The sequence below is a fragment of the Meles meles genome, chromosome 13 (assembly GCF_922984935.1).
Source record: "Meles meles chromosome 13, mMelMel3.1 paternal haplotype, whole genome shotgun sequence".
Taxonomy (NCBI): Eukaryota; Metazoa; Chordata; class Mammalia; order Carnivora; family Mustelidae; genus Meles; species Meles meles.
The window spans coordinates 781,468-797,278 of record NC_060078.1 but is presented as its reverse complement, the minus strand read 5'-3'; positions in this window follow the sequence as shown (position 1 = coordinate 797,278).

Here is a 15,811-nt window from a genome sequence, read left to right as displayed (position 1 = left end):
TATCGGAGCCTGCTCATATCTGACTCGTTAAATAAGCCTCGCAGCTGGTGAGGGGGATCTGGTGGCTGAGGACGAGGGCCGAGGGGAGCGCTGGGCGTCTGAATAGGAATTATAAAGCGATCCCTGCCTCTTACCAGGAGATCTTCGCCAGCAATAAGCTGGCGCCGAAGCCCTGGCTGCCCCGGGAGGGGAGGCTCGGCTCGCCAGGCCTCGGGCAGCCGCGCCGCTAACGATCCCGGGATCCAGCGGGGGCCACCCGACCTGCAGCCTGCGCTTTGGCACCAGGGGGTGGCGGCAGCTGCGGGAGGGGCTTGGGAAGCTGTGCTCAAAGGCACTTGACCGGGACAGCCGGCAGAATAGGGCTCCTCAGCAGGGCGCGGAAGGCTGCCGCCCTCCCGGGGCTGGAGCCACGAGCAGCCGGTCACGGACAAATGCAGGAGGCCGAGGCTGGCGGTCAGATGGCGGCTGCGATTCGCCGAGCCCCTTCACCTTGTGCACGTCATTCCGTTTCTCTGCCCCTCCATCTCCTCATCCGTGGAAAGCCCTGCAGGGTTGGGGGATGACTGCAAAGTGACCGGAGAACCCAGTGTCACTGTCCTCTGTGCCCAGGGGGCAGCTGGCAGGCCCAGGCCTGAGAAGAGCTCTGCTCCCCAGCGCCTTCTAGACAATGTGCGCTGCTTTTTCTTTGATTTGCCACGGGGACACCACCAGCCTGGCTGAGCTCGCTGGCCGGGCCAAGGGCAAGAAGTGCTCTGCTGCGTGTCTCTGAGCCTCCCTGGATTATCTTCCATTTGGATAATCTCCAGGACGAGAGCCGTTGAGCAATCTGGGCCCGGAGAATTAGCATTTACTCTTGCTGGGAAGGACCTGGTGAGCTGGGCCACGCATTCTTCTTGCCACGCTCTGCCAGCGGTGGGCAGCCAGCACGCACGTGTGCCCTTGTATCCCCAGGATCCCAGCTCCTGGGCCTCGTGGAGAAGAGGCATGAGCATTTCCGGTCTCTCCATGGAAAGAACCTCACATTCAGGGCAAGATCCTGGTGACCCAAGGCCCCAGGACCTGCCTGTGCATGGAGGCTGGAGACCAGACAGGCTGAGCCCCTCACCCCAGCATAGCTCCGAGTGCCCTGGGGCCATGCCTATAGGAGCAGGTGCCCGGCCACTGGCACAGACCTCGCCTTTCTGGGGCCTCCTAGAACAGGCAGCTGTCCTCTCTTTCATACACTGGGCCTGACCCTAGAAGGAAGGAGAGGGACACTGACAAGTGGTCTGGGTTTTTTTCCCCTCTTGCACTAGTAAGCCTAGTTTTAAACTCACAATTTAAAGCCAAGAGTGGCTCTGATAGGCCCTGGGGGAGAGACAAGAGGATCCAGATCCTGCTGGGAAAGCACAGGGACAGCCAGGCTTGGTGCATGTGCTCTCCTCTCCCGCCCCACCCTCCCCTGTCCCCTACCATCTGAACCGCCCCACCCTCCCCTGTCCCCTCCCATCTGAACACTGTGGCGGGAGCTGACGGCCCCATTCTCCTGGACATCGGCTCCAGGGCCCGGCTCTCCCACGTGCTCAAATCACCCCCCCTCCCCCACTCCAAGACCTGCACCTTTCTTGACAGGTATGGCTGGGACACTCCCCCCCCCCCCCAAAAAACAAAGTGGCCTCAAAGCCTACACTGTTCCTTCCACCAGGGCTGGCTCAGTGAGGGTCTGCCAGTTGAGTCTCTGCCCTTCATGAATGACAGGGAGGGCATCTTCTTTTGTGGCCAAGGAGCAGCCTGTTCAGGAGGAAAGAGAGAAGTTCCCACTTTGCAGGTTAGAAAGCCAAGGCTGCGAGGTGATCGAAGAGTCCCAGGCTGTTACGGCATCAGGAAGTCTGTGTCTCTAACCTATTACTCTCCTGATGCCCAGACCCCGAATCCCTGGGGAGCGTGGTGGTGGGCATGGTGGAGAAGTCAAGGGCAGCCCCGGAAACGCAGAGCTGACGGGCCTTTTTGGGGAAGATGGATAAAAGAGGGCATCTCTCTTTTAGATCCTTTCAGAGTCGGCATGGAGGACAAAGCCCATGGACTTCCTTAAGCCAGTTTGGAACTCGTCCATCTTCCTAGTGGCCTCCTCTCACTCCGCCTGCCCAACTTTCCATTGAGGGCAGCGGCCCATGTCCTCTGGGAGCTGGAGCAGGGAGAGGGGTGTGGGGAGAGAACAGGCTTTCTGGGCCGGGTGCACTGACCGCTCACCCCACATGCCTGCCACCCCCGCCTCCGGGCACTCTCATCCTCTCAGTATAGGGCGCTTCTGGACACCGGGTGGTGCCGCCAGCTCTGCGGCTGGAGGGAGGGCGAGGCCAGTGGGGACAGGCTGGGACAGGTGTCCGCTCACTCCCTCTCCTTGCATGGCCACGGCCTGTGGCCTGCCTTCTGATTTGTGTGTATTATTAGGTCGCAGGGACTTGGGCGGCCGTGGGGGAGCCGCAGAGGGTGGGACGCCGCCCAGCCTGCAGAGGGAATTATCTATCCTTGAACCTGAGCCGAGTTGGGGGTCCTCCAGCCCGGCTGGGAGAGCAGGCCATCCCCACTTCCCGCCTCCCCCAGGGGGCTGAAGAAGTGCCTTGTGTACATTATCAGTGCCTTTTCTTGCTGTGCCCCCAAAGACACCAGCACGCACCCCCCACCACACCCCTGCTGTGCCTCCCCAACCCTGGGGCTTCTTTCTGGTCCAGAATTAACCCAGCTCAAGGCTGATAGGGGCTTCCTGGCCTTCCCTCCCCGGTAACATATGGGCATGTTTACTAGGGCGGTTAATGTCATGACAGCAGAGTTAATTTTGGAAATTAGGGCCACACTGCCCTGGACATGGAGGCGGAGCCCCCTGGCAGGGCGCTGAGCCCCCCGGACCCCCACCCAGGGCCCTGAGCAGCCGAACTCTGGGAGGGAGGGAGGCAACCGTGTTCGCTTTTGGCCCCAGCCCCCAAACGGTATGACAAGGGCTGGTGGCAGCAGGGAGGCTGAGCAGCTTTGCCAGAGGACAGGAAGTGACAGGTGTCTTTATGCTGTGGGAGAAGAGGACAGGAGCCCCTCTCACTGGCTGCCATTGCCAGAGACAGAAGCCACCCTCTGCCTCTGCAGGGGCTCAGGGCCCAGGCTGGCCTTGTGTGCAGCTCCGATTTGATTTCCTTCCTTCCTTCCTTCCTCTCTTGACAAAGAGCTTCATTAACCTTTGTCTCAAACTTTATTCCCAGGCTTCTTCAGCTTAGTGAGCTGCACAGAATGGGTTGTACATAAATAAAAACAGAAAACAGCTGCCACGTCCAAGAAGCTTGGGCTTAAAAACACTAGAAAGGTAGATTTTATCAGCTCGCCGAGCGGAAGTCTGAGCAGCGGTCACAATACAAACTAGCAGCTCCCAGGAACCCCTCTGTTTTATCGTCTTCGGAAGAGGACGTGATTGCTTTCACTGTGTCCTCGGAAGCCCTCATGGAAATTCTCTGCAGGACCTGGAACTGCCTCGCCTCGGCTCGGAGCCTTGGTTAGAATATCCCGGGGAGCTGGCCACAGGCGGCAGGGTCCTGAGAAGCTGCAGGAGAAGGCACGTCTGCTGAGTTGGGGGGAACGCTGAGATGGGGACCCTTGGCCTGGACCCCTTTGCCCCTGTAGAGTGCACAGGCGTGGGCTGCTCTCCCCCACAGCAGCGCCCCCTCAGGCCGCTCTCACTGTGCGCCTGACAGCCTCTAGGGGCCCCTCCTCCTCCTGGCCTGTGCCCGTCTTTGCTCCGGGCAGGATTGTCCACGTTCTCCCGACTCGACCCAGGGACAGTCCCTCCGTGACTCAGTGCTCCCACTTGGGCCTTCTCTTCCACATCTGTGAAGCAAGGGGCAGAACCCTCACCTCCAGGGTCCCTCTCGGCCCAGAAGCTTTGAAATCCTGCCTACGGTTGCTGTTTACAGCTCTGGGGCACGCTGGGCTGCCGAGTGGTATCTTGGCCTGCGGCTGTCCTAACAGAGCCTCACCCGCCTCCCTGCAGAAGCTCTGTGTCCTCCCTGGCCTGCGGGGCCCGCACCTCTGGAGCGAGCTCATGCAGGGCTTTCCTGGTCTCCAGGACGTCCCCAGGACAGCGGAGGGGCTCTGGTGCCAGGCCAGTCTGGGCCCTGGGGGGGGAATCCAACTGTGAAAACTCCCCTCACACAGACGAGGTGGAGGGCGGTAAACAGAGGGGAAGGTAAAGTCCTCGGCCTGAGCTATGTCCAGGAACTGGGGTCGCGGTGGGGGCACAAGAGTTGCAGCAGGCGGGGCGCCTGGTGGCTCAGTGGGTTAAAGCCGCTGCCTTCACCTCAGGTCATGATCCCGGGGTCCTGGGATCGAGCCCCGCATCGGGCTTTCTGCTCAGCAGGGAGCCTGCTTCCCTTCCTCTCTCTGCTTGCCTCTCTGCCTGCTTGTGATCTCTGTCAAATAAATAAATAAATCTTAAAAAAAAAAAAAAAGTTGCAGCAGGAGTACATAGAGCTCCTTTCGGTATATCCTGCGCCCAGTCCCCCTGTTGTTCCTGTCTTCATACCCTGGGCACAGCGGCCGCAGTAAGGAACCAGACTTGCTGAGTTACTATTACATAAATTCCAGAAGTTATTTGGGTTTTGGCTGTTTTCCCATGAACGCCCTGTCCCAAGAACCCTTGGGGGCACCACGCTGCATCCGTGTTCATTTTCTTGTTCTCATCATCACAGTTTCTCAAGTCATGTCTGGTTTTTTTGTTTTGTTTTTCATGAGCTTGACAGTTTTGAGGAGTACTGCTCAGGGATTTTGGAGAAGGTCTCTTAATTTGGATTTCTCTCATCTTTTTCTCATGCTCACACCAGGGTTATGGGATTTTGGAAAGAACACCAAAGAGGCCAATTGCCCTTCTCATCACATCATATAGAAGATCATATGAGATGGCGTGTCTCCCCGGGTGGCATTTGTCTTCATTGCGCGGCTAAGGGGGTGTCTGCCAGGTTTCTCCTGCCTAATGTACTATTTTTTACTTTCCCTAAAGTACTTTTTAGAACCCAGGCTTAGAGCTTAAAGGAGGAGGATGGAGGATTAAGCTCCATCCATACCCTGTAGCTGGAAGTCTCTCCATACATTGTTCAGAATCTTCTGGAAGGAGGGGCTGCTTTTCTTCACCCATTACTAACTAAAGCAGTCGTCACTTCCATATACACTCTGGGTTATAATCCAGGGCTATGTTACCTATTTTCTTCTCGAGTCATTCTGGCTTTGGCCATTAGGTGCTCTTCCCTTTGACAGCACAATACTTTTGTTGATGGTGCACTTCCTTGCTTTCTCCTACAGCGATACGCTCCAGGCATGTGTTGGATTTTCCCTGCTCAAGAATCAATCACTTCTCCAAGGAGTCCTTTTATTGGAGAATGATATTTAGAAACCAAGGTCTGGGCACTAATGTGCTCACTGCTCCTGGGGTGTTTATTGCTGTTTCCAGGCCCTCCTGACAGAGCTAAGGAATATTGATGTGTATGTTAACCCATGTATACATACATCTATAATTATTTCCATATATACGTTTGCATATATGTTAAGTTAAACACGAGTTCCTATTGGTTTCTCTGACTCTACTACAGTACAACAGAGTTTTGTGGGGTTTTTTTTCCTAAGATTTTATCTATGTATTTGGCAGAGAGAGACACAGCGAGAGAGGAACACAAGCAGGGGGAGTAGGAGAGGAGGAAGCAGGCTTCCCACCAAGCAGGGAAGCCTGATGTGAGACTCGATCCCAGGACCCTGGGATCATGACCTGAACTGAAGGCAGATGCCCAAGAACTGAGCGACCCAGGCACCCCAGTACAACAGAATTTTGAAATGATCTATAAATTGAGTGACTCTGGTAGTGGTACTAACTCAGAAAAAATATGAACATGAAACTAAGTCTCTCCATTCCCGGGGTGTAGAGGGAGGATGTTGGATTTTCCACAGGAGGAAGGAGGGTTCAAGCCTATCTCATTTCAATCTTAGGAGCCATATGACCCCAGCTGATGTCTAGAAGACAGAGAGGACATTTCATTACTTTGCATTTTCACTTTTCAGCCAGGTGTCTGCCATTATATAGATACAGACGGAGACAGACTTAAATGACACCTCCTCATATAAGGAAAAGGAAAGCTCCCTCGTGCCAGAGCCAGCTCTATCAAGAGCAGGAAGGCAGCACTGTCCAAACAGTTGCATCCTTGTCTTCTGGGACATGTCCTTCTCTCAACTCTGGACACCGCCCTTCCCCCTCCATTATGCCTGTGGGGCCTCGGCAACATTAGATGCTGAGATCTTCAGTATCTTCTGACCCTCACTGGGTCCTTAGAGCCCACAGAGCCCCCTTGCCTGGGTGGAGAAGTACCACAAGGACCACAATATGGGAACATCCGGTCTTCACTCCTTGAGGGAAAAGCCAGTCCAGTCTGCCCCCCGGGCACAGTCCTGTCCAGGCGATGTTGGTTCTCTGATTCTGCAGTCTGAAGGCGGCTGAGGCTTTACCATTATGCATCTACCTTTACGGCAGATGGCGGTGACTGGCTCCCGCCACTAGACCTGTTTGAGGGGACCCTATGGCAGGTGGTGGGGCACATCTGACGGCAGGAGCCCATCTCCCTTTCCGGGCTCCCCCCTCCTCCACGTGGGTACTAAAGGCTCTACTGTTTGGGCTTTGGATCTCCCTCTTTATGTCAGCTTAGAGCATATATCTGACAGACATGTAGGGTTCACAGATTCTGGAAGCTTCTAAATTAAATTAAAAGGAAAGGAATCTTGGCTTGAAGCACCAAGAGTTTTAAGAGATGTGACTTGTAAAACAGAGAAAGGTATCATAACTCCCGCCTTCTGCTTTAGGCTTCTTACGGGTGTGGTGCCCAGTGTGTGCACTGGAAGGAAGTGGGATTTACCTTGGTGACAGGGAAGGCAAGGGAACAGGCACTTATGGGACCGTGTACCCAGCACTCTACTGGCCCCTGGGGGAGAGAGCAAGGGAAAGGGAGACACCTGCCTTGCCGTGACAAGCTTACCATCTCCTGGAGAAGGGGAGATGCACCAGAAGCCACACGAGGAGTGTGAGTCCTGGCCTGGGAGACCTCTGTGGGCCGACCATGCATGAGCAGGGCCTCCAGAGGCTGTGGGAGCAGGTCCTGAGTGACGTTTGGGAGCAGACCCTGAATACACAGGTCGTGAATCCTAGAGGCACTTCGCAGATGTGTGATCTTGGTTCACATCACTGTCTCAAGTGTCCACTTCCTTGTTCCTAAACTGAGAAAAATGTTCCCAAGCATATTGTGAGGATCGACGTGAGGATGTCTGCATGGCCTTCGCTGGGGTGAAATGCCATTCAGTGCCTGGTAGCAGACACCACTGTTCGTTCAAAGAGAAGGCCAGATTCTTGCAGCTCTGAATACTGGCTCCCATGTCCGTTTGATCTACCCCATCACCGTGGGATTTTTTTTTTTTTTTAAATCACTCCCTTAATTTCTGGCCCAGTGAGATACTTCAGACTCCCCTTGTATATTTTCTGCCCTGGTCCTAGAATCAGCCATTTCTCCTGGGAGTTCTGGTTCCTTTTCTTGGAGAATGGTTTTAGAACACAGAGATCTGGGGCTGGCTCTGTTTATTGCCACTGGGGTATCATTGCTCCAAGGTCCTCTCAGCCAACAGAGCAAGAGAGTTATTTATGTACTGTGAACCTTGTCTACACACAACTGTGGGCATTGCCCTATCCAGCAATCTGTACATTAAAGCGAACGTGAGGGGCACCTGGGCGGCTCATTTGTTAAGCCTCTGCCTTTGACTCAGGTCATGATCCCAGGGTCCTGGGATCGAACCCCACATCAGGCTCCCTGCGCAGCGGGGAGTCTGCTTCTTCCTTTCCCTCTCCCACTGCTTGTGTACCTGCTCTCATTACCTCTCTCTGTGTCAAATAAATAAAATCTAAAAAAAAAAAAAGCAAGCATGAGTTCATACTGGTCTCCAACTGCAGTGCCTTACCACCTGGCTCTTGTAGCCGCCTCCCCTTGCCTCTGTAACCTCCGCTCCAACAGGCAGAACCCTGACTCCCACTGTCATTCGCTTACTTAATTGTTCAATGCCAGTGTACATGCGGGGTGGTCTCAGAATTCTGAAGCCGTGGCCCCGTGCAAAGCCTCATGTTTATCGAGTACAGGAAGGAAAGAAGAAAGAGTGGTTTCACGGTGGGGACACCTGCCAGACATGCCTCCTCCATCCCTGGGTGCGAATTGATGAACATGGGTGCGAATTGATGAAAATGGCCCTTTATGCCAGTGATCTCCTTCCAAAAAATGCATAACCCCAATATAATTATGAGAAGTTAACATCCCTGGGTGCGAATTGATGAAAATGGCCCTTTATGCCAGTGATCTCCTTCCAAAAAATGCATAACCCCAATATAATTATGAGAAGGACATCAGACACATCCCAAACAAAAGACATTTTATAAAATACCTGACTCAGTATGTCTCAAAACTGTCAAGGTCATAAAAAATGAGGGAAGTTGGAGAAAATGTCACAGCCAAGAGGAACCCAAGAAGACACGAGGATTCAGTGAAATAAGGGATCTTGGGACAGAAAAGGGACAGTAGATAAAAACCAAGGAAATCTGAATAGAGTGTGAGCTCTTGTTAATAACAATGTATCAGTGTTGGTTCACTGATTGTAACAAACACACTAATTTAAGCTGTTAATCATAGGGGGTACTGGGTATGAAGTATATGGGAGCTTTCTATACGGATCTTTACAACTTCACTGTAAATCAAAGACCACTCTCAAATAAAAAGTTTACTCAAAAGACAAATAAAAGGGAAGGTCAGGTCCAAGACCACCTGGTCTGGCTACTCTCCTCCCACAGGCTCTCAGGGCATCTCCCTTCATCCTGAAGGATGCCTGATCCTTCAGGAATACAAGCACAGCCTTATGCCCTGCTGGTCTTGCCTCAAATTGGAGCGGGCCAGGCAAACTGGGCTCCTGACCCATTCTCTTGAAAGCAGAAAGGCAGACAGAATAAGAGCCCCCAAAGATGGCCATGTTGTGATCCCCAGGACCCATACCCTGGTAGCTGCTGTGGCCAAAGAGACTTCACAGATGGGACTAAGGTCAGGAGCTCGAGATGGGGAGGTTATCCGGATTATCTGGGTGGACCCAGTGTCATCACAAGAGTTTGTCCAAGAGGGAGGCAGGGCTTCAGAGTCAGACGAGGAGTAGTGACGGTGACGGTGAGGGCAGAGATGGCAGTGATGCAGTTACTTTGCAGAAGAGGACGAAGAGCCAAAGAACAGAGGTGGCCTCCAAGGAGATGGACCCTGACATCCTCCAGAAGGAACACAGCCCTGCTGACCCCAGGATTTGAGATCCATTTCAGACTTCCAACCTCCAGAAATACAAGACGACGTGCTTGTATCATTCAAGCCACCAAATTTGTGGTCACTGAGTACAGCCATGACGGGACACTGATGCAAGTGTCTTCAGCAAAGTGATCCTTTCTGGGGCGACTTCTCTCTTCTGGGCCCGGACTGAACTTTCCACAGAGGCAGGAGTCCATGCTATCGAGGGAGCACATTTTCCTCAGGAGCTATATCACAGTCTGTCTTCCATCCGGATTCCCTGGGGAATCGGTATCGCCGCAGGGTGATTTACACTGGCACTTATGCTGGGCTTCCCCCACCTCCTCATCAACAGCAAATTTCTTATCTGCAGCCTTACTTGATGGAAGTGAACTCGCTTTCCTTTCTTTGAAGTTCTTGCCAACTTCCCTTTGGAAGGCAGCAATTATCTAGATGCCTTTGCTATTTAGAGCATCTTCAGTTCCTGGCTATCTGGATGACAGCAATATTCTGTAGACAAATTCTCTGCAGCCTGAAGGTTTATTTTCACACGTTGCTTTTCCTTTTGAAATAATAAAGGGCCTCGAGGGAAAGGCAGCTTCCCAGAGCTGGACGCGCAGGACTGTGATGATTCTGTGTGTGCACGTGTCTGTGAGGGTGTGGGCTCCGTGTATTCTAAACCTCGCCAGAAATAGATGAACCAAACTTCCCATGAGATTGAAGAGGCTTTGAAAACAACAAACCTACTTGATTCTCTGTGCATCATAGCCGGTTTAAGATGAAGCAGAAATAGGTACTTTTAGGAAAGGCTCTTCTGCCAGCAGAACCTTCCACAAAGAGAAGTCCTGGGTCACGTCACAGATGTGGCCACTGAAAATGCATAAATCTGGCATCCCTCTTACATCAGCGAAATGGGATTTTAGAGTTTATAAAGCAGCACTTGTACACAGCATCAAAAACCCATAACGTAGTTGTTGTTATTTTCATTTTATAAATAATAGCTACTTGTTGGGTCTTCTCTGAGAGCTTGAGATACAGCAGGGACGGTGCTAGACTTCTCAACTGCCTGGATTTGGTGCCTGGCTTCCCCCTCTTCCCCTCTCCGCTTACCGGCTGAACGGCTTTGCCCAAACTGCCAGGCCCCTCTGTGCCTCAGTTTCCTCCTCTGTAGGAGAGAATACTTGTATTTACCCTCAGGAGATTGCCGTGAGGATGACATGAGATGATGTCGGTAAGGGGCTTAGAATGATGCCTACCCGGACGGAAGCCTCACAGCATCCTTTCAAAGCAGGTGTTTGTCCCAAACCCGTGTCAGATGTATCACTTGCCTCACTCTGGGGCCTAAAGGACACCTAAGCTGTCCTTGGGTTAGCTTCTGTCATTTACAGTCTTTGACTGCTGGCCGGCTGATTCTCAACAAAGGTGCCGAGATAATTCAACGGAGGAAAGACCAGTCTTTTCAACAAGTGTTTTTCAGAACCTCTGGGATCCAGAACGAAGTTGGATCCCTACCTCACACCATACACAAAAAGTAACTCTATTTCCAGTTTCTCTGTGGGTTTTCTCCTTCACTGATGAGTAGGAGTCTCTCAGCAAGTCCCCCTCTCTACCCAGAGGACACTGCTCCATATGTGGCTGTAGACTCCATGTGTCCGTGGGAGGAAGTGAGTTGCCATCTTGAACTGGAACTCCCAAATTAACATTTTATGCTTCACAGGATACCGTTAAGAAAGTAAAAAGACAACCCACAGAATGGAAGAAAATATTTGCAAATTATATAGCTGAGAAGGGACAGTTTGGGGCTGATCTCAACCTACCAACAGCCAGTGCTGTGGATGGACTGGACTTTATCTTTCTTATTATGATTGTAAGATGCCCTAGAGCAGCCACCAGGAAGCTCTGAAAAAACAGGAGTTTATTACTTACAACATCTAGAAATTACACAGCATACCTGGGGCCATATAGTAAGGTTGTGTGGGGAAGATTTCATAGGCCCAGGGTTCTGCTTTTATTGGGGTTGAGGGTAGGGGTCTAGGGTTTCCCAGGCTTAACCTTTATTGGTGATTTTAAAGCATAAGAGTGGGAATTTAAAGCATAGAAAGAGAAGAGACAAATGACCCAAATGGCCAGTTATCAAAGTTAACCAAGATCTCTACGACAACAGAGCCTCAGTGGGCAGAGGTGGCCTGGTTCTTTATCTAATCACGCGGCTGGCAATATGTTTATTCAAGATAGCCATCGTTGAAGCAGATACCTCACTGAAATGGAAGCTTAAGCAATCAAAGCTTAAGTCAGGTACTCACATTACAAAAAAGAGGAAAAAAAACCAATTAGGGCTTACACTATAGGGCTGTCTATCCAGAATGGATAAATAACTTAAAATCCAACAATAAAAAATAAATAACCTAATCAAAATAGGGAAAGGATGTGAATGGACTTTTCTCCAAGGAAAAAATACAATGGCCAATGAGCCCTTGACCTTCAACGTCATTCATCATTATGGAAATGGAAATCAGAAGCACAATGAGATCCACTTCATGCCCACTGGGAAGCGAACAAAGACAGATGATAGCAGGTACTCACACAGATATGGAGACATTGGAACTCATTCCCACTGCTGGTGGGGATGGAAGGTGGGGTAGTCACTCTGGGAAACTGTCAATTGCATTTCTCCCAAAAGTGAAACAACACATTGCTTCAGCACATGGTCCAGAAAGTCCACTCCTTGATTTGTATCCAAAAGGTCTGGAAACAGGTACTCAAACAAATACTTGTTCGTGAATGTGCATAGCAGCACTAGTCGTAACAGTCCGAAAGTGAAAATAACCCAAATGTCTATTAAGAGATGAAGGGAGGGACCCCTGGGGGGCTCAGTCGGTTAGGTGTCCAATTCTTGATTCTGGCTCAAGTCATGATGTCAGGGTCATGAGCCCCAGATGGGGCTCTGTGCTCGGCAGGGAGTCTGCTTGAGATTCTCACCCTCTCCCTCTGCCCCTCCCCTGTTTGCCCACACACACTCTTTCTCTCTCTCAAATAAATCAATAAATCTTCAAAAATAAACAAAATCAACAGAATGTAATCTATCCATCCAAGTGGAATATTTTTCAGCCATAAAGAAAAAAATTTAAGCGCTGACACATGCTATAATGTACGTGAACTTTGAAAATCTTATTCCAAGTAAAAGAAGCCAGACACGAAAGGTCACATATTGTATGATTCTCTTTACATAAAATATCCAGAATCAATAAATCCATAAAAATGGGAAGTAGATGGTGGTTGCCAAGAGCTGGGGGTTGGAGAGGGGAGTGATGGGGAGTGACTGTGTAATAGGCAATGGGGTTTTGGAGTAATGACGATGTTTTGGAGGTAGACAGAGGGGGTGGTAGATCAATTTTATTACTAAATTATTACTAAATACCTCTGAATCGTTCACTTGAAAATGGCCAAAGTTGTGATAGGTTAACTTCATCTCAATAAGAAAAATGAGGAAAGTAATTATTCTCGGGGATACAGTGACAGAAAGAGGATGCTGGGGGGCTTCTGCATTGCTGGTGATGTTGTTTCCTAATTAGGGTGTGGGAAATGCAAATACACCGAATGTGCGAAAATTTGTTGAGCTGTACATTTATGATCCGACACTCTACTGGATGTATATTATACACCTAAGAAAAGTTAAAATGAAAAAATATATGCTCAACACAGTGCCTGGAGCGTAAGAGAGGCTCAACCCCCGTTACTCTTCCCTCGTCCCCACACCCTCCCTCACCAGCCTCCCCTCCTGCCTTTGCCTGCCACCTTATTGCTCTCAGCAGTGCAGCGTGGAGACGGGAGAGGATATGCCTCCATCTTCTCACCAGGAGCCAATCTGATCTTTTTTTTTTTTTAAAGATTTTATTTATTTATTTGACAGACAGAGATCGCAAGTAGGCAGAGAGGCAGGCAGAGAGAGAAGAGGAAGCGGGTTCCCCACTGAGCAGAGAGCCCCATGTGGGGCTCGATCCCAGGACCCTGATATCATGACCTGAGCCGAAGGCAGAGGCTTTAACCCACTGAGCCACCCAGGTGCCCTGAGCTGATCTGATCTTAAGAGAGGGCCATTGCTCACTCCGGAGACCATAGAAATCATCACAAAATTCTCCAAGTCTACTCAACCGCCAAATCTTAACACAGAATGCAATAGGTAATATACTGAGGGGATACGTTATGAGAAGACAGACGCCAAGGGCAGAAGATCCTTCCAAATATGAAGACGCAGGCATGAGTCTTCATATGGTTACTAAATGCCATGCTAACTGGTATAAACTCTAAAGTGATTTTCGTGGAGGTTCTACGAGAATCTTCTCCTGGGCCAGGCTGTTTGTGAGCGTGCGTTCAGGCACAGAAGGGCCCGCATCACATCGGTAAGTGAGGAGCCTGAGGAAGACAGTCTGCATGGACTTGCACTGAGCTCTTGGCCTCAAGGGCTCCGAGAAGGCACTCTGGGTGGCACAGGCTTCCCATATCTCCATACGCCGTGCCGCCCTGTTCCTGCCACTGAGGTCACTCCCGGGCCCTCACATAAGCCCATGTCTTTCTTGTCTTGGGGCTTTGTTCAAGCTGTTTCTATTTCCTGTGGACCCAAGGTCTGGGCATGTTGGTCCTTCTCATCCTTTGGAGAGGGGCTGAAGCAGCTTACAGAGAGGCTGTTTTCAGGGGCCCAGGACTTGCAGGAATCAGGTGTGGGAACACATGTGGACACGGAAATGACCGAAGAAGAAAGTTTTTTACACCTTCAGTACCCGAATCAAATTTTCTTGGTTTGGGAGATCTCTGACACGTTCAGGTCTGTTCTCCTCACGTCCTAACTGTGCACGGGTATATCTGCGGGTGTAATTCTTTTTTAATTGGACACACTGGTCGCCGTGGCTGGCAGTTCCATGATGGAGCGCATTCTGGCGTCCAGCCCCACATGCGGACAGATCATCCCCCAAGTGTTCTGACAAATGTCCGCACTCATGACTTCAGCGATGAAGCGCTGCCTGGAGGGGACCCTGTGGGACGAAGTAGGTCACAGCACCTGTTGCTCATGTCCTATTTTCCTACCAGCTCCTTTCTTTCTTTTTTTTTTTTCCTCCAGCTGGCATTTTTTGCTTTGAAAATGGCAAGACGGCAGCAGGAACGGTGCACTTTCACCGAAAGGATGTGTTGTCTCTGGCTGAGTACGTCCTAGACCAGGCCTCTAATGGGAATTAATGCTTGTGCTAATTCCTGTAGAATTAACTCCCCGACCACGTAATTCTCCAAACTGGCCTAATATGCAGCTGGCACTTCCCCAGACGTGGATGAATTCCCTTTGGCCGCGCGTCAAATTAGAGGTTTCAAAGTAGGCTGTGGTGTCTTCTGGGACTGGCAGAAGACGAAGGCTGAAGATAGGGAGGCTGCCAAGCCCTCACTGTGGAAGAAGGGCAGAGAAGAGGAAAACAGGGGGGAGAAGGGCGGGCGGAGTTCGGCGCCTGCCATCCCCCCCACCCCCAGCCCTGGTTCTGATCACTTTTTCCTTTGGACCCGTGATAGGCAAGAAAAGACACTGTTTGTAGTCCTTGTTTCCGGTGACCCTGAACTTCACTTTTTGTGGGGTGTCAGAACAGGCTTACTTGCCGGATTTGTCCTTCTGGGACTGGCCTGTTTGTCCCCTTTGCCCGTGGGTGCCCTTCTCTCTAGCTCGTAGGGACGTCTGCGTGGCGATTTCTGGGCTGGTTTACATGTTGTAACCATGTTGACCGCCCGTCCCTGCAAGGCTGCTTCTTTCTGAATGGCCAAATGGAGGTGGATTTGTAGTTATTTATATATGTTATCAGTTTGTGTAGATGCTCGTGTCTAACGACTCGAGTCTAGTTTCGAGTTTCACGCTGCCGCTGCCAAGAAAAACTCCTGTCACCGGGGAGGATGAACTTGCTCCCCGCAAGTGTCTTTCACAGACCGGGCTGAGGGCGCAGGCTGGGTTGTCCCGGCTGCGGCGGCTCTGATGACACCCTTGCTGGTTGGGTGCTGCAGAGCCCGGAGCAGCAGCATGGAAATTTCCTGACCTGCGGGGAGAGCGTGGCAAGAAGCAGGGTCTCTCTGGAGCTCTGTGATCTCATCTAAAAACTGAGGGCATGATGGGAGGGGGGGACACTACAGATTTATAGAGGTGACCTGGGTGCAGAGGGTGGGAGTAGGGAGCACACGTGCAGGGAACGCTCACTTGTCTGCTCCGGCTCCGTGTGAGCTGTTAGAACCACCGCGTGTCCATGAACTTCTCCAACGTTCTGTTATGAAAAACATCAAGCACGGGGAAAGTTACAGGAATGTGCACGAGCACCCATCTGCCCTCCGCCTCGGATCCCCCACTGACGTCTGACTGATCACCTACCCGTCCGCCCACTCAGCCCTCTCCCCACCCTGCGATCTGTCTGATTTTTTGATGCCTTTCAAATGAAGTT